This window comes from Tachysurus fulvidraco, chromosome 13 (assembly GCF_022655615.1).
Source record: "Tachysurus fulvidraco isolate hzauxx_2018 chromosome 13, HZAU_PFXX_2.0, whole genome shotgun sequence".
Classification (NCBI taxonomy): domain Eukaryota; kingdom Metazoa; phylum Chordata; class Actinopteri; order Siluriformes; family Bagridae; genus Tachysurus; species Tachysurus fulvidraco.
Window position 1 is genome coordinate 14,495,973 of NC_062530.1, and position 19,971 is coordinate 14,515,943.

The window sequence follows — 19,971 nt, forward strand, 5'->3', positions numbered from 1 at the left end:
CCAAGCAGCAGCCACAAGCTGTTCATCTCCAGGTGTTTGGTAATGATGCTACACATGCAGATCTGTTCTAGAGCACAGTACCTTACCGTGCTAATTACGAGCGAGACGACAGGCGGCGTGAAATTCTCTAATCCGCCACTAAATGTCAAACAGTAAACTGCTGACTCTCTAGGCACTCCTCAGATGTTGCAGAGCACTGCAGAAGCATCAAGTTTGTATTTGTGGCAGCTAATGAAAATGTAAACTTGAGGAAAACTCATAGAACAACGCTTTTGAAGTGCAAGGCAACAGGGAATGTATTGGAGTGGTGATAAGAAAATAAGCAAATATGAGCTGTTAGTGTATATGCTAATACTACATCTAGTATTAGCATACAAAGCTCATTAGTATCCCACTGCAAAGACTCATGAAAAAAAAAGACAAGCGGATAAGAAAAATACAATGACTTTTGTGTATTACATATAACGGTACTGAATCTGTTTATTAATTGTGGTAAATTTTGGTATTAATTTTTCAATCCCATACTTTTATTTCTCAGAAATTGTGGAGTGAACAATCCTGGCAAAAGGCCTAACAGAGTACTTTGCAGCTCCAAGTGGGTAACTATCTCCTTCATTTTCCATTAAACAGCTAAGACATATTGTCAATTATGCCATTACACAATGGCGAAAGCTCATACAAGGCCCAGATAATGATACGCTTTATTGGTTGTGCAATGAGAGGGGAGGGGGAAGCCAGACGATTTTTCATAAGGAAAAGGCGAGGCAATGAGACGCTCCATTGCTACTAGTATTATATAAAGACCATGGAGTGTGGTGCCATAATGGGGGACATTCAGGGATATTCTTATTAAGCTGTCAGTTCTGTTCTCTGCTATGGCCCTCTACCACTCTAGCTCCTCATGCATCATCATTGCTGGCTAAATCAACTAGAAATTTGTAATGCTAACACATGCAAACTGCCACATTATTATTGCTATGCCCATGTTGAAGTAAATAACAGAACAAAAACACTGAGTGAGCATTCTGCATTATGCAGAAAAAAACTACAGTAAATGTTTGAGCAGACATAATATATAAAATCTCAGCATAAAAACAACAGACATGACAAAATTAGAGCTTTGACATTAAAAACAACATACTCCTGTTTAATTACGCAGGCAAATCTGATCTACTCTCATTTGAACCTCTAGCTTAATTGACTGGTCGTAATGTATTTCAGATTGGCTAGTTATACAACAAGTTAAAACAGGTTTTCAGGTTTGCAGGTTTTTGTATACTTTTTAATTTACAAGACAATTCTAAATTGTGACATCTGGACAGAAGAAGGGTTTTCATGTTTATTTTAAAGGAGAGGGAAGCTGTCCATCTGCTGAGAACTAAGCACAAAGCCACAAAGGCCCTTTTCATGTGGCTACATTGTCTGCATCTGAAACATTTCCATCCTGTCCTTTTTTCTCACACTGCATACACAACCCTCGCTTCCAGATCAAAGCCCTCTCCTGCCCTTCCAAATGTCTGGGAAATGACCAACAGCTACTGAGTCCATTCTTGAAACAAAACATCAGCCTTAACTCCTCTGCTTCATAACATTAGCATGTGCCATCCACATGGCTGGCAGTGAACAAAACACACACTGTAGTCGACCTTCACTATTGTTTGAAGCATGTTCAAAGAGAGCGAGGGCTGAGTTGACGTGGAAGCATCTATTAAACAAGCGAGCCCGCCCAGTTCCCCTGGGAGAGAGGAAGAGAGAAAAACAGTCCTTCTGAGGACTGGTAAAAGCCAACCCCACAAAGGCAGAAGAGAGATGTAAAGAAGATAAACGTACAGGAGTGCGCCACTTTTTTAGGATTTGTCTGAATAGGTTGCTGTGATTAATTGTGTGTCTTATGTGTTATCTATTTGCATGTATACAGTATATACAGGTAGTCCATTACTGTATATGTTGTAGAAAGTTTGTATATACTGCAAGGTGAAACAACACTATCAAGCATTAGCTTTGTGACTATATATTGTATGTTAACATTTCAACATTTCACCATAATGCTAATTCATTCCAGAATGTGGGTGTTTAAAGTAAGAAGACATGATTCAAATCAATAGTGCTGCATCTGAATCAATAGGTCCTCAGAAGAACTACGAAGAAGAAGAGCTTGGTAGGAAACAGTTAGCACTTTGTGTGAGGCTGGAGGTGTAAGGAGTCAGCATCTAAACACAACCTTGTAGAGGTTCAGACTATGGGGGCTGATGTTACATGTGTTAGCATCAGTTTGGTTTATCATAATATCCTCTCAGGTTAGGTGCCCTGCAGTAATACTACAACCACATGTGACTCACAGAGAAGGATTAACATCATATAAGCATTTAGAAGAAAAGTCATATAGATGTTCTCATTATATAGAAACCTTCATAATTTTTTGAAGCAATACATAAATACAGTATACAAGCTTAACAGCCTAGTTTGGATTACAATTTGAGATACATGAAGACACTCTGAGCCTTTATGAATCTTTCAAGTCTGTAATTTATTTTAAAGAAAAAATATCTAATTAATGTTTACCTTTTCCCCTCTATTTTGTCCTTCACTTTTATTTTATTTTTTTAAATAAACATCTTTCTAGCCAACCAAATCAGTCGCATTTGCAAGGCCAGATTCCCTTCGCTACAGCCAGGCTGGCTCCGCTCATCCTCGCACCCATTTTCACACTGATATTTTAGCTTCGTCTCTAACATAATGACTTACAAGTTTTCCCACCAGCTTGATTTCCCACTTCATACACACGCACACACTTCTCTCACTCATTGATTTTTCAGTTTTGATAGCTGAAGTATAGGCTATTAAAGTCTAGTATGGAATGTCTAGTCATCGTAGCAGAAGAACCTGGAGAGATTGTTGAGATCCGAGCATTTCCCTCCAGCAGGCCTCTGCCACAATATTTATCTGTATTATGAAAACCCCTATGAAGAAACAAAGGATCAGTTCCATTCCACAAGGGCTTTGTTCATACTAACAGTAGGTGAGGAGTGTCACTTTTCTCAGCAGTTTCACACACATTTATTAATCTTTTAAGCTGTGAGATGTGCTCATGCATAGATATAAGAAATGCAATGTGACAGTTAATATGACAGCATTGATTTCACTATACATAACAATGTAATACGTTAACCATTATCAAGCCTTATATGGAAAAGCTGGATAAGAATTCAGTGTAAATCAGCATCAATAAATTCAAATTAATTGACTTGGTGAATTATAGACTTCTTGTACATATTATATGCTTTTGTAATGACAAAGTAAGAACAGAAAGGCACTAATGCATGTATCAACTACATGTATTTATGTGATGACATTTATGTGATGTTTTATGATGACTGGTTGAAAATTTAATAACATGTTATTAAGGTTCTGTAAGAAATGTAGAGAAATTTATTATTAGTTACTAAATCATTCTACTTTAGTCAAAATAGTAGTTTGTTGGAGATGTTAGCTATTATTATGAACTACTATGGTAACAATTGGAATTGAGTCAGTAAAAACCTAAGGACTAATTAAGAAACTGGCTATTAAAATGTTTTTAATTAAAAGTGTTTGTATGCTCTTTTCTTTCATGCTTCTTTCAAATACATGTTTTCCTATGCTTAATTCATACTATTAAATGTATTAATCAAGGGGCTGTGGTAGTCTAGTGGATAAGGTGTTGGACTACTGATCGGAAGGTTATGAGTTTGAATCCCAGGTCCATCAAGCTGTCATTGCAAGGCCCTTATTGCTCAGTTGTATAAAATGAAATAAATTGTATCGTCCCTCTGGATATGGGTGTCTGCCAAATGACAGAATGTAAATGTATTATATATAAATATGCTTGTCCCAGCCTTTAATTTTTTTTTAAATCTTAGTCACATAGTGAAAATATGCTGTACTGGAGTTTCATGTTGCATTGTATTAACATGGAACATCTGGATCACACAACAAGAAAATATCCTTAAATAAATGAAAACAGTTTCAAAGAATTTAATATTTAAATACCATTTATATTTTAAAAATATATTCAAATCTATCGGCTGCTAGTTTTCTTGAGATCTTAACTTACATTTTGTCATGCCAGCATCAGAATCAGCATTGAGGATTGTCCACAAGTTCTCAATGGTTAAGGTCTGGGGGTTTTCTGGCCATGGACCTAAACTTTCAATGTACTATTCCCGGAGCCACTTAGTTATCACATTTGCCTTATGGTAAAGTGCTCCATCATGCTAGAAAAGACATTGTTCATCACCAAACTGTTCTTGGATGGTTTGGAGAAGTTGCACTCAAAGGATGTTTTTATTCATAGCGTGTTCTGAGTGAACCCACTCCCTTGGATGAGACGCAGCTCCTCGCATGAATGGTCCTAGGTTGCTTTACTTTTGGCATGACACAGGACTAATGTAGTGTCCTGTGCTCACCTTTTCTTCATGTGCTCTGCTCACCATGTTCATCATGTTTTCTACTCCGGACAAGCTTTTGTCCGTATGGCCAAACAATCAGAAAGGGGATTAATCAGAGAAAATGATTTTAGCCCAGTATTCAGCAATGCCTCTAAGTTTTTGGAATATCAATCTGTCCCTGGTGTATTTCCTGGAAAAAGTGCTTTCTTTCTGCCCTTCTTAATACCGGGCCATCCTCCAAAAGACTTTGCCTCACTGTACATGCAGAGGCACTCACACCTGCTTGCTGCCATTCCTGAGCAAGCTCTGCACTGGTGGTGCCCTGATCAACTTTTGGAGATGGTCCTGGTGCGTGCTGGACTTTATTGGGTGCCCTGAAGCCTTTTTTAAAATGAACCTCTCTCCTTGAAGTTCTTGATAAAAAAAAAAAAACGTCTATTTTGGGGCTGTGTTACTAGCTGCAATATCCTCACCTGTGAATTTCATTTTTGATGACTGCACTTGTTTCCTGCAAGGAACTATTAGGAAGATAGAGGAAGAACAACGATTTCAAGCACCACTTTCCTTTTAAAGTTTTGAATCTGTTATTCTAACTTAATCAACATGACAGAGTGATATCCAGCCTTGTCCTCATCAACACTCTCACCTATATGAATGAGAGAATCACTGACATGATGTCAGCTGGTCCTTTTGTGGCAGGGCTAAAATGCAGTAGCAATGTTGTTGTTGTTTTTTTTGGGAGAAGTTTAAATTTGTTTTCATGGCAATTTCATCTGATCTCTCTATAACATTCTGGAGTGTATGCAAATTCCATCATAAAAACTGAGGCAGTGGACTTTTATTATACATTATTATACAGCGGAAAATTATACATATGTAAATATATATATATATAATTATTATATATGTAATTCTCAAAACTGTTTGCCATTGCTGTACACAGGTTGTTGCTTCATACAGTACAATGGTTAGGTAGCAGAATGAAAGAGAGAGAGACTATATGGATACCTTGTAGACAGCCTATGCAGGATATCTCCAGTCTCGGATATTTTCCTTATCTGCTCAACTTAAAAATTTAAGCAGACAGGTGACAAATTGAAGGGGAAAAACTAAGGGAGACTGTGTAAGCTGTTGGCAAAATACAGTACAACCCTCCAAAACAGCTTTAATGTTTCTTTGGAATAGGCTGTGCACATCTCTGGATTTCTAGGATGGACACCAATCTCCCAAAATATATTCCTTTTGGATGGTATATGATGACTGTAGTGGAGAGTCTTTTACATAGCAATCTAAAATCTGGTGCTCAATTGGGTTGAAATCCTCTGACTGAGGAGGTCAAGTCATATATCCAGAATGCAGTAGCTAGAGGAATAACTAGAACTAAAAAAAATAAACACAGCACTCCTCTTATTCACACTGCATTGACTCCATATCAAATTTCTCAATGATTAAAAAGTGCAAGTACTTACTTATAAATTACAGAATGAAGCCACAGTGCCTGGGTAACTCAATCAAAATGTGCAGACTATTTTTTTTTTAAAGTGAAGTGACGTGACATACGGCTAAGTACGGTGACCCATACTCAGAACTCGTTCTCTGCATTTAACCCATCCAAATTGCACACACAGTAGTGAACACACACACACCGTGAACACACACCCGGAGCAGTGGGCAGCCATTTATGCTGCAGTGCCCGGGGAGCAGTTGGGGGGTTTGGTGCCTTGCTGTGGCCAGACTGTGACTCAAACCCACAACCTTAGGGTTAGGAGTCAGACTCTCTAACCATTAGGCCACGACTTCCCCAGTTTTTGATGTATTTGTATTTGATGGTACCTCAAGTAGAGAAGGCTACAGCAGGGGACAGAGCTTTTTCTTACTGAAGTTTTGGAAGAGACCTCCAAACATTTTTTCGCAGATCTGCAGGTTTTATGTAGAGTTTTTTGGTAAACTGGGATGTTTGGATACTCTTGCCCACAACTTTAATTACATTTTATTTTATTCAATTTATTTATATAATGCTTTCACAATTTACATCTTCACAGAGAGAGGGGGGGGATTGTTAGGTATGATTGTAATCAGTTTTAAAGTGCAGACAGGGACTTCGGCAAGACTAGCTATGACAGCATAACTAAAAGGACAGAGCCAGAAAGTGACACAGACATGAGGTCTTCCTGGGATGTAAAGTGTCACACCACTCCAGAGTCTACAAACCTGAGCGAATTGCGACAGTGGTAAGCCGACAGCATCCAGACATCCCAGTTCACCAAACACTCTATGCCCATGAACCCTCCAGATCCGCTTCTTTACCTAAGAAAAGCTATTCATAAAAAGCTGGACTAAACAAATGTGTTTTTAGCATGGACTTAAACACTAATTGGAAGTCTGTTCCATAACTGTGGGGCTCTGTGAGAAAAAGCTCTGCCGCCTGCTGTAGCCTTTTGTACTTGAGGTACTACTAAATAGCCTGCACATTTTGATCGATGTACTGTAGGCATGGCAGAGGATAAAACAAAAAAGATCACTCAGGTACTGTGGTGCGAGACCATTAAGTGCTTTATAGGTTAATAATAGTATTTTATAATCAGTGCAAAATTTGACTGGGAGCCAATGCAATGTGTATAAGATAGGGGTCATGAGTTCAGGAGGTCAGGAGTAACAGGAGTTTGTGCTCCTACTGTAACATCCAGACAGTAAAACATTACAATAATCCAACCTAGAGGTAATAAATACATGAGCTAGTGTTTCTGCATCATGTAATGACATCATATTTCTTATCTTAGCAATATTTCTGAGGTGAAAGAAGGCTACCCTTGTGATATTATTTATGTGAGCTTCAAATGAGAGAAAAATGCTTTAACTGCTTCACATGATGTAATAGAAAGTCCATCCAGGTTTACTCTGTAATCAGAAAGCTTTAACCTGTTTACTCAGGTTTTTTGATGGTGGAGTGGCTGGATGCTTTATGTCCCTGGGTATCCTCATGGCTGTGTCACACTCTCTTGTTTAGTTGTGCTGTCATAGCTACTGGAGTCCCTTCTTGCACTTTGCACAAAATGTCCATTGTTGTCCTTAACTATTAACTTAATTCTCTCTCTCTCTCTCTCTCTCTCTCTCTCTCTCTCTCTCTCTCTCTCTCTCTCTCTCTCTCTCTCTCTCTCTCTCTCTCTCTTTCTCTATTGAACTAAACATGCTACCCTTCAGTTCCCAGTGTTGCTGATTGCTTCTGCTACCCAGACCTGCCCAATCCATCCTGGTGCCCTACTTCTGGTTGGGGTCTCATCACTTGGAGGTACTCACTGCTGTCGTTTTGCACTCGGATCTCCACCATTGCACATTTGTCTTTGTCAGGAAGAAATTTATGCTTAATCTAAAATGCATTCAGAAATTAAGTATATACAGTAGTAGAAAGGAAATTATTTAATCACACTCTTCGTTGTCACCCAGATGAGGATGAATTCGCTTTTGAGTCTCATCAGGATAGGAAATTTTATCAGGAAAGAGGTACTCAGTCAGAATAATTGTGTCTTAATATTCAATGCCCATTTTTCTTGAATTTATTACTTATGTCTACATATCCTGAGTCTAGCACAATAATTTTTTTTTTTCACTTTTGGAGAACATGCAATACAAGGAGAACATGAAGGTCATTTAAAGAGCACCAGGTTGTGCAGTGCTGGAGGGGAGCCAGGGGAAAGTGAGCATGGGGATCCCGACTGTGAGCTCACGGTGCAGGGGCTGGAGCTCAGGCACTCTCCCTGGCGATCCTCATCAATCTCCCTGTGTCCACAGAGAGCGTTGCCTGACCCATATACCAGCCTTGCAGCAGGGAGGGGGCTCCTTTCTTCCATTATTGATACCGCTGCATCACACGACCCCTGCCAACCTCCAGCAACACGACAGAGGAGCCTCAAAGGTCAGAGAACCTCCTGCAGATAGTCTGGCAGACATGTGACAAATGGGAGATGCTTTATTTTTCTATTATGTTATAATGCATACATGAAACACTTTTTTGTGATTATTTTTATTTTTCATTGTGCATTTATGTAAGTAAAAACTATTTATGTGTCACCATGATATTTACCTATTATAATACCTAATCTACAAAAAAACAAACCAATTTCAAAGTATAAATTCTAATTCAGAATCAAGCTAATGTTGATCATATGGCCAATGTTATATTCCTGTCTGCAACATACGGCCCTACAAACTCCCCAGCGTGCAGCCATGTCACTTGATCTGCAGTTTATCCCAATCTATCCATCTTCTCCCTTACCAGATCATTGATTTACCTCACCTCTTCTCAATTACACAAACACCCTGAAAAATAAGACAAACTCAATGAAATGGCAAAAACATTTAAGAGAGAGGGCTCTGTTTCTAATGTGGAAATGCATCCCACAGCATGACGCAGTCTCCACCTTAACCACAGAGGTCATCAGCAAAAACATGTGGTCTGTATTTCCTGTATTATTTAACCTAAACAATTGCCACAGCACCTTCTCTCTTACTATACACATCAGCACTGGGGTGGCTAGGAATTTCATAGATGTCATAACTGACATACAGTACTGTAAGCTTTCCAGTAAAGTCTCATTTTTAGCAAACTGGCATTGCAGGATTGGCACCACTGGAAAATCACCATTTATAAAATACACATCAACCACAAGAACATTGAATATCTGGAAACAGCTAATATACTTAGACCAAGACAAGTCATATTGGGGTCTGTTCTCCTCCTGATTTAATATCACATTGTCTTATTGCCCAAGTTCCAAGAATGTCACAGCTTACCTATGAAGTCCCAAGCCAAAATCCACACATTCCTGCTCGAATCCTGGGTCATCATTGCTATCAACTCGTATGCCGATCAAGATAACTCAGGCTGCTCAAGAGATCCTAGTTTCCACTAGACAAAAGCTGTGATCCTTCCAATCTCTCAGATGCTTTTATCTCCTGGTGTCACATCCTAGTAATTACAGTACATCCAGGTGTTCTTCTATCAATGCTTTCACATCTTGTATAATTTTTGCTCATACCAAACTACAGGAAACTCCTCTATCAGTCCCTTACCATCCATGATCTCACCTCACCAACCTTCGTAAATGACTTGTTCCCTCTCAATTCCTGACAATCATCTTAGTTGTAATTGCTTCTTTAAATACCTCAGACTCTTGCCTCTCACCCAGCTTTGACTACTTTCTTGAAAATGGCAGAAATCTAATTCCAGAACATTTGTCATTATATTAGCATACCAGAGGACACTCTATATTAGATACAGGGTAAAGTCTGGTGGACATTTATTGAAAACCTGAGTTTCTGTAAGTTTGATATCTGAGTATCCCCAGAAAAAAAGGGACAAACCAAGAAAAGTTTCTCAGTACCTTTTGTACTGAATGACCACAACATTCCTCCCATGAGCAGTCCAAAAATACCTAATTAACTCGGCTGCCCAGCTCACACCATTCCAATGTGTATTCATTTGCCAACCATCCCTCCTTTGGCAGTTGACAAACGGTTCAAGAAAAGCCAGTGTATGCAACTCCAATTCCCATGATCCTCAGCCTGCAAACATGTCAAATCTCTATCCCTGTTCTCACAGATTTAACAGATTAATATAATTTCACTCATCTGTTTGTGATCACATCAATGTCCAAATAATCCAGACTCAACAGCATACTTTTAAAAAACTTTACTAAGATTTTTGTTCACTGCACATTTGCTTAATTTGTCTTGACCTCAGTTTTGTTTAACATTCTCTCATTTGCTATAACTACAGTAGTTTAATACCTATTCAGCTGTTCCATCCCCTGTTTATTGTTTTGAGTTTTGCCTTTTGCTTTAATGGGTTTAAATGTCAAACGCTGTACTTGTGTCCACCAACTCATCTTTATGTCGGTCTACAGTATATGACACACCTGTGCTGGAAAGACATGTTCAAGTAGAATAAATCCTATTTCCAGAGGTGGAAAAGAATGGATATTATGTGTATACTTCATTTGTGTAAACATGTAACTAGATGATTGTACAGGCATGAACATTTTAAAAATGTCTAGACATAAATGTAAAGGTAAATGATTTTAACTAAAATTAGAACCAAAAAAACATCATGGATGGCAAAGTGTATTTCATACTTTAACTTTTTATAACTTAACATAATAATAATAAAAAAAAACGGTGTTGTAAAATAAATAATTAAAGGTCTTGCATTTAAAAAAGATGCATTTACATCAAAATTGTGGAAAAAGAGTTATGCACCAACCCTGGACCATGAAGTTCTCAGAAGTAAGAAATTCACCATATTGTACTGGAGTATTCCATTTCCTTTGTAGTGTCTCAGGCTCAATTTATTTATTTACATAAACAAAGCGTAACACAGGAACAAGTAAATATAATAAGAATAAGAGTAAATATATGAATAATGTTTGTTAGTTTAACCAGCCAAATAACCAACCTCACAGGTGACTGATACAAGTCTGTGACTTTAAAAGTGGGCAAGAATGCATGTTTGATTTTTTACCTCATAATCTATCCCAATCTTTTATGATCACTGAGCTCCATGTTTGGAAAAAAATGTTATGTTTTTTTTTGTTTTGTTTTTTTGTAAAAGAAAAGGATATCAGAAAAAAAAGTTAAAGCAAAGCTCCATTCTCTGTTCAAGATGCATGAGTCTAGGATGAGCTGCCAGGGTCTCTGAAACAAGGCCTGCTTCAGTAAACAAACAGCATTTGTTGACAACATGTTCACATTCACACCTCACCTGCATTTGGATACACTTTTTATTACAATGGTATTTACATGCAGACCGCAAAACCAAATCATGCCTACTGATTTGAAGCGGCTTTGTGGAAAGGCCAACAATAACACCTCAAAAGCATGCCATAATCTTCAGTTTTAACACAGAATACATGAGGGAGCTAGAAGCGTTGGTGTTGCAACAATTGGGCATTTGTTCTCTGTTTACATTTCAAAATTTGGGCCATGGTTTTAGAAGATAAATACCACTCTAAGCCACAAAAGTCCTATGTAATGCACAATTCGCATTTGAATGTGGACATCTTGATGCTGGAACTATACCAAGTTTGTGCATAGCTAAATCCAGTTCATCTTGGTGCACTGACAGTTGTTATTGATTTGGCTTTAGCTAACTTGATTGCCCTTGGCTAAGAGATTGGCCTCAGTTTCATGTTCTTAACTGCTCTGTCACTTGCACAAACCACCTTGAATTAACCACTTGGAAACATTCAAACACATTTTTCTGTGCATATGCCGCTCTTTATCAGAAGTGAGGCAGCTGTGAGTGCATTAGCATACCCACTGTGAGACATACTAATCCATTTCTGTGTTAAAGTGTTAAACCACTTATGCTATTTTACAGCCAGTGTCCTGGCTTCTGCTGAATTTGGTTTTAGTTTAATATGCATAAAAACAAGATTCAGATACAGTTAAAACTTGTGTATCAGGCAGGTTTATTTTGGGCCAAGTACAAAATGTCTATATTAAAATACACGTTAGACCTAACACTAAACAAGCTAAAAAAATATATATACAAAATTATGATGCTGCTACACTAATCTGACTGGAACACCATTTAGAAATTATGCTCTATAAACACCAGAAACAAACTGGTGAATAGAGACATGGCTTACTTGGCCAGTGATTTATTTCTTTACACGGCCACAGATTAGTCAGCGTTTTTCTCAGCATCTTGAAAAGTACCTTATAAAAAAGTGCCCTATAAAGCTTGGAGTTGTGTTTTATTTAACTGTTGCCATGTTGATGAGTTACATACTGTACTGTAGGCACTATCCAATTTGAGAAGATAAAACTATTGTATAATTTTATCTCTGACCTTACCTGTGCTATGATATGGGGAAGAAACTTGGGACAACAACACTCATGAACATGAAAGAAATCCTCAGCTAAAGCATGAGCAGATGCACTCAATGTGGAGAAGTAGACAAGCCTAAAGCTTGGAGAGCAGTTTTAAAGTCCCTAACTTCTAAAGAAATAACTTTTAATCTAATTAGGAGATTGTCTAAAATATCTACTGACTTTATTATTATTATTATTATTATTATTATTATTATTATTATTATTATTATTATTATTATTATTATTATAAATGCCATGCTTTATCCCAAAAACATGCAAAAACACATTTGTCCTTGTTTGTATGGTACCTGCTTTAGCAGAAGTCTTTGTCATCTTCTTCTGACAATTTCTGTGCATGTTCTCAAACTGATACAACTACACAAAACAACTTATATGTAGTGTTACCAACAATAAAATTGTAACTTGGCACCTCTGAAATGCTGTGTTAGAGGCTGTGATGTGGTATTTCTACATTTTACCACCAGCAGAGTTTTTCACACTATCTTGACTGAAGTCATGTCATATCATGACAAGGTTTCCCCTACCACTTCTAGGTGTTAGCAGCGGTTTAGGTGTAACAACACAAAACTTTTATGACACTAGTGCTAAAGCAAATATGTTTCTAAATGAATCAATGGTGCATTTGCACGGTTTTGTATTTTTATTTGTTTTATGCCAGGATTTAAAACACGGGAAAAAATATTTTACCATTGTCAACTCTCTATCTTATAGGTGACTCTTAAGAATTAATTTGGAACTGCTGAAAGCTCTCGCTGTTTAAACACTGTATACATTATTTCTTAGTGGGGTTTGCAATTCTGACTTTGGCTTTGACAGTTTTGTAAGGCACACAGCCCAACATACTGTGAGAGGCAACTTAGCCAAGACCCGTATATACAGGTCTATAAGAAACACAGTATAATGCACCTGTAGAAATCTCAGAATGCACTGAATAAATAACGGTCACTCATATCCCAGTAAAAATGCAGTAAATATTTAGAATAAATACCTCTCCCTATAACTGAAATATGATCTAGATAAGGGATAAGAGTTTGTGCCAGATGAATCAATCATGGACAGACAAATCTTACACTCTGTGGCTATGTTTGTTCCGTGCTGATGCTAGGCTACATTCTTGTGATGGTTACAGTGATACAGTGATATATCTAAAGCTTTGGAAACTGGACAAGAATAAGAGAGTCATTAGTTAACTAAAGGGAGAAGTGTAAGTTATTCGATGTGTTTTTGGTGAAACAAGGCATAGGCAAAAGTAGAAGCCCTCTATTGAACTTAGGACAATTACTCTGTATATACTTAAAACACACCCTTAAATAAAAGTTTTTTAGAAAATATATCTCAACCAAATATAAACACTTCAGCTTTACTCAGAGATATGATATACAGGTGCTGGTCATATAATTAGAATATCAACAAAAAGTTGCTTTATTTCACTAATTCCATTCATAAAGTGAAACTTCTATATTATACTCATTCATTAATATAATATAATATAATATAATATAATATAATATAAATTCATTAATATATATAATATACAAGTTTAAATTTTTAATTTAATTAGTGAAATAAATCAACTTTTTGTTGATATTCTAATTATATGACCAGCACCTGTATATTTTGTATATCAATAGCAGTGGAATAACAGTTTTAATGACCTATTTTAGATCCTATGTATATTTTGTCAAAAGGACAAGTTTTGGTCCTGAAGTACCCCATGACTTGTTCATTTGATGGTCTTTTCTGCCCTAACACAGGAAAGGCTGTTAATTAGCTGATTATTGAATCAGATGTGGTGGGAACAGGGAACACACTAAACTGTGCCGGAAATGAGTACTCCAGGTCCAAGGTTTGGATCCTGTGCTCTAAAACATTGAATTAAACATGTAAATACATACTGTATACATATATAAATGAATTCATTCATATAGTGAATTTAGTAAATATCCCAAACACACAGTCTAGTTTGTATTCTAAAAGGACAGCCCACTAAACCTTCTAGCAAAATGTGTTTATTCTTTCATGGGTAACAGATTAATTTATTAGTAATAACTTTAGATCTGTACACACTTTCCTTTTACACATGCACACACACACACACACACACACACACACACACACACACACACACACACACACACACACACACACACACACACACACACACACAAAAGCATCATGGGAGGTCTGGATGCCAAGAATGTTGTCTTAAACATCAGACATCAGCTGAATGCCTGTGTACAGTAACTGGTGTGTGTGTGTGGGGGGGAGACGCCATGTTAGCTGCTGCTTGTGATCTGCTTGATGGTGCTGCACACATGGACTGATGACTCAGAGTTAGGCTCAGGCTGTCAGGGCCAGGGCCTCACACACACATACAAGCAAACATCATACACACATCCGCTCAGGGACAGGCCTAAGTAAAGACATTCAAAAGTACATGCACTCAGACATTGATTTGTGTGTGCACCTACACACACACAACCCTGAAGCAAAAAGTACAGTATAATGGTGCTAGAAAGTGTTTTTCAGTGTGAAGAACAATGAATCTAACCATTTTCTTGATGCCACAAAAGACTTATTTTCCCACCATAAATATAATGAAACCCCGAAAAAGTGTATTTCTGTCTTCACTAAAGAATCCTCATTTCTCTGTTATTAAAAAAGAAAATGACCATAGTATCAAAATTTGGATTAACAATATTCATATTAGCTGACAGATATGTCATTGCTCATATGGTGAGTTAATGGGCCCATGAACTAAATGAACAGAAACATTGTACAGTGCCAAAGCAGATATTACCTTTTTCTGTCATTTATTATACATCACTGAGCTGGCTGGAAAGCCACCATCTTCATGGTAAATCTAGCTTTACCTTTGTAATATTCACATTTATATATCATTAACAAGATATCAACTTAACATTGTTATGATTTACGTTACACATTATGTGTTTTATCATGGTTATAATATCAGTTATTGTATTACTACACTACAGCACAACATGAGAGTGTGTACTCTTTGTACTTGGTGGCCTCACTGCACTCGCTTCTCTTTCACAAGTGAAACCCCCCTCCTACCCCTCCCTTACCTTCCCTTCCCTTCCCTTCCCTTGGACGCCAGCCTGACATACCAGACCCTGTTCGTTAGCACATATTTTTACCCGGCCGTTACTAAATTAGGAAAGCAGTGAGTGTGAGCTGGGGTTGCTTGCCAAAGGAGAATAAGGAGGGTCTGCTGTGGCTTTGGGCTCCAGCAAGAGTATGAAGTGCCACTTAGCTCTCAGAAATAGAAGTCCAGCAGGGTTGTGGGATAGGCACAGCCTCAATGTCAGGCCAAAAAGTATCTAAAAAAAATAAAAGTAAATAAACTGTTGTTTATTTAATTCCCTGGAAATGGCAATCAGGAAACAGGCACCTCAAGGTACTATAATAAGGTACACCTTGGGCAGCACTGCAAACAAGACGTCCAAAGGCACAAGGATTATAAGCAGCACCAAGCCACAACTCAGGCCTGAATGATTTTGAATAGACTAAACACTGGGCTTCTGATTAATGACAATCAACCACACACATATGTTCTCAGTGTCTTCATTAGTAGGAGTTTAAATATGATGATGGACTTTTATACAGGAGATGATCCACGGCATTCCAGAGGATAATGTAATGAGGCTACTTCAAACAGCTCAGCAAACACACTCTGCAGTTGTAGGTATGAAAGGCAAAATTATTAAATCCCTCTGCTTTGTCAAGTAAACAAGTTGGTTCAGAGATATTCTTGGAAAATACAAACATATTAAAGCATATTGTAAAAAAAAAACCTAGAAATACCAAAACAAAGCATTGCTTTTGACTGCAGCTATCTAGAGTTTGATCTTTTTTATTACCAGCAGAGCAGAGCATCATCAAGCCAAAGTGCAAATATGTAGGAGTGGCTTTCGCTATCCTTTATCTCTCGCTCTCTCTCACAGTGTGTGGGAGGCTCTTTGCAGTTCAAATCAATAGAATCTCTCTCTTAGCACACACTGCCTCGACACAGGTAGCACAGTCTCTGCACAGCCCCTCTGAGATGATCGTAAGTTGATTGAAAGCATTAGCAGGAACATGGAAAATGTTGCAGCATGTTTTTTCTTTGTTTGTTTCGAAAGCAACGTTACAAGTTAAAATTAACTCAGGTTTTCATCAATTCAAAAACTATCAAGGCACAATTTAGCTTAGATTTTAGCCCTACAATAATTTTGATACAATAACATTTGTACACATTTGGACATTTGGACTAGGATGGTGCTATAGCTGTAGCACATAATCAGGTAGTTTGTTTAAAACTACTTATGAAAAGTGAAACACAATGTCGCTGATGGTACAGCAGTAGTGAAGGCTTTGTTACTTGCTCAGCTTTTTGAAGAAAGCTGCAATTTGTGATAATACTGGCACCTAGTGACCAAACAGAGCTTTGCGCATTCTATGCTAAACGAAAATAACTGCTCTAATATTTAATATTTGTTGAATTTGTCTCTTTAGAAGATGTAGAGGAGCATGGGATTTGGTGACTACTGTGAACTGCATCAGTTCTACTACACATTAGCTATAACAATATATATCTAGCAATAATATTTAAGTCATTTAGAAGTCACCCTTACTCAGATTGATTACATTTTCTCATTTATACAGCTGGGCAGTTGAATGCTAAGGGCCTGGCTCAAGGGCCCAGCAGTGGCAGATGGGTGGCCCTGGGATTTGAACTTATTAACCTCCAATCAGTAGGCCGACATCTTAAGCACAGATCTACCAATTCTATTCAGGAGCTACATCTGCTCATTCATACAATCATCTAAAGAGACAATTATCCATCAATTAGCCATCAATAAAGTTTACAGCAGAATGGAAAAAAATAATCTGTTACTTTGACGGTTGCATAAATGTTTTAATATTGCTGATTTCCTTTCTCTATCACGCAACGCAGTCCACAATCTACGCAGAATAGTGTAAAAATAAAAAATAAAAAAAATAAAACCAAAGAAGAAGAGGAAGAAGAAGAAGAAGAATCAGAAGAAGAAGAAAACACCCACCAGTAAGCAGCAGCTCTGTGGGCAGAAACATCCTGTTGATGAGAGAGGTTATATGAGGATGGCCAGACTGGAGAGCACACAGCTTAAATGAAACTGTACATGATGGTAGACCTGCAGCAAACAGCAGAGCAAACATATATTCAGTGTTTTCCTGTATAACCAGGTTACCTGACTCTGCTGCCAAAAGAAATAACATAGATATAATTGTTTTATTGGCCATTCACTTGTACAGGCATCATAATATTGCCAGAGAAGGAGCCATTTAGCAAAAGTAATAAGGTTGTAGTGGGGTCTCTTGATAGATAGAGTTTCCTTTAACTGAATTTCCACTTGGCTGGAGAGAACTTTTATTAAGCATCACTACTGGAAAAATGATGGCTCGTAATGTGAACACTACTGTACGTCTTCATGTACTGATCTAGCCCAGCCCCCTCATAAACCTTAGTTATGGAGGAAGTAAAAGGGATATCAATCTATATCTCTATTGCCCCTGCCTCATAAATACAGAACATTCAGCCCCTTAGAGAATGGAAAAGGTTTGTTCTTATTAGTCTCAGCCATTGTAAAAGTAGGTAGACTAAATGGCTGCAATTATTGGCAAAAAAAGAAGAAAAGACAATACAGTAGGTCTGTTGCGCTGTACTGTAAGTAATTAGCAACAGGCTGTCGGCACAACAAAGTGAGGTGTAAAATTCTTTTTGTTAATGTTTTTTTAGGAATAAATGTGAGGAGATGTCCATAATGTCAAAACATGTTTCCACCACCCAATAGAGTGTATACACACACATAGACATTTCCTAGTCCAAGGTCAAAATGGGTCTTCTTTAAACATTTTGGTTGCTTATTAATTCCACATAGATGGCAACATTTTTTAATAGCTCATGTGTGAAAATTTTAATTCCAAAGTGTTGATAACATTTTGAAGATACCATTAAACATTCATATGAAATAACATACCCAGATTTCCTTTGTGCAAACTTTTCTCTGACAATAAATGTACTAATGATTAGCACTTGTCTTTTTAGCTAACAGATTGTCTTACACCTTTCTCCTAATATTCTTTAAAGAATAGAGTGAGATGAAATAGACTTTAGAGTTTTCTACTAGTCGAAGATGACAGAAAAAGGCCTTGCGTGAATTTTTTTATGGACCAGTACTCACTGTTTTTCACTGGTTAGTTTACTGAATTAAGTTTCTTTTTAAGTGTGCAAGGTGAAATCAATCATAAATCTTAATTTCAGTAAGAAATAGTATAGAAATTGAATAGAAATATCTTTATATTTAAAGTATTGCTAGAAATATCTTATTAACATTTTCTTTACATGCTGGTTATGAATTCAGATTTAAGTAAGACATATGATGTAGCAGCAGAAAGGTTTTAGCTGAATCCTCAGTCCAAGAAATGATGTTTACTGATTGGGTCACTCAATAATCTGGCTGTTGTTATATATAAGATGTAAGACACTGAACATTTTAGCATTTGTGGTGCACCTTTTGAAGAAATAAAGCACAAAAATGTCACACTGGTTCAGAGAAGAAAACTAGTATAGAGAGATTAGCAACACCTTGTTATGTAGAAGTGCATCATTATCACCAAAGCATTGTAATTGACATGGTCTGAGACCATCAGAACAAAAAGTAGTCAAAACACCATGAACCTTCATAAATTCATCTAGTCGTTATTGTATGAAGCAAGCTTATTTGTCTTTGTCTCCACTATTATTTATTTGTGTATATACATTTTGTATATCCATGTGTGTGTGTGTGTGTGTGTGTGTGTGTGTGTGTGTGTGTGTGTGTGTGTGTGTGTGTGTGTGTGTGTGTGTGTGTGATGCTAAAAAACAGAAATAATTAAGTGATATGATTAAAATTTTCATAACAAAAACTCTATCTTCCAAATCTACTCAAGCTTTTATCCTGCTGCAGAGCTAAAGTTTTTAAGGCACCTAGGAAACAACATCTATAGCAAAGTTGGATTTAGTGCTGTGTCAAAAAACTGTTGAAATGGAAACACAGATCAGAAATGCAGCATGACACCAGAGAACCGAGACATGATCCAGCTCAGAAAACCCACTAGCCCGTGTTAGGGTTTGTACATCAAGCTGGTCTTGACAAAACGTAAACTTTGGACAACTCTGTTAGTTAAAGCTATTAGAAGGTAACTATTTGAAATTATACTAATATTTCAAATAAACATTTATATCTCATTATTCGCACATTTTAACTGGATTTTGATTGTTAAGAACACAGTGCTTAAAATATTGCACCATTTTTTGTAAAAACTATAATGGTGTGTGTCAAATTTCAATACATGATAACAGTTCTTTAATTCACTTCATTAAGGTCCCATTTGCAGGAAACACACCCTGCACACACACATGCATAAGCTGCATGGTCAAAGGATGTGGACATCTGACCATCACATCCATATACTTGTCTTCCAGGCTACCAGAAAACCAGACATACACAAGTGCCTTTGTATGTTTAAACATTAAGGTTTCCCTAAACTGTAAAGAGTCTGAACCTGTTCCAGCATGACCTGGTGTACAGAGTAAGGTCCATATAAACACGGTGTGTTAAGCTTG

General features: G+C 37.3%; 1 long non-coding RNA gene across 1 annotated transcript; it reads right to left on the reverse strand.

Annotated features, from left to right (window-relative positions):
- Positions 1 to 7,958: 7,958 nt before the first annotated feature.
- LOC113652748 lies at positions 7,959 to 9,651 on the reverse strand. Its single transcript, XR_003442932.2, has 3 exons — positions 9,498 to 9,651; positions 9,219 to 9,393; positions 7,959 to 8,364 (listed from the first exon to the last, which is right to left on the reverse strand). It is a non-coding gene; the product is annotated as an uncharacterized LOC113652748 (long non-coding RNA).
- Positions 9,652 to 19,971: the final 10,320 nt, after the last annotated feature.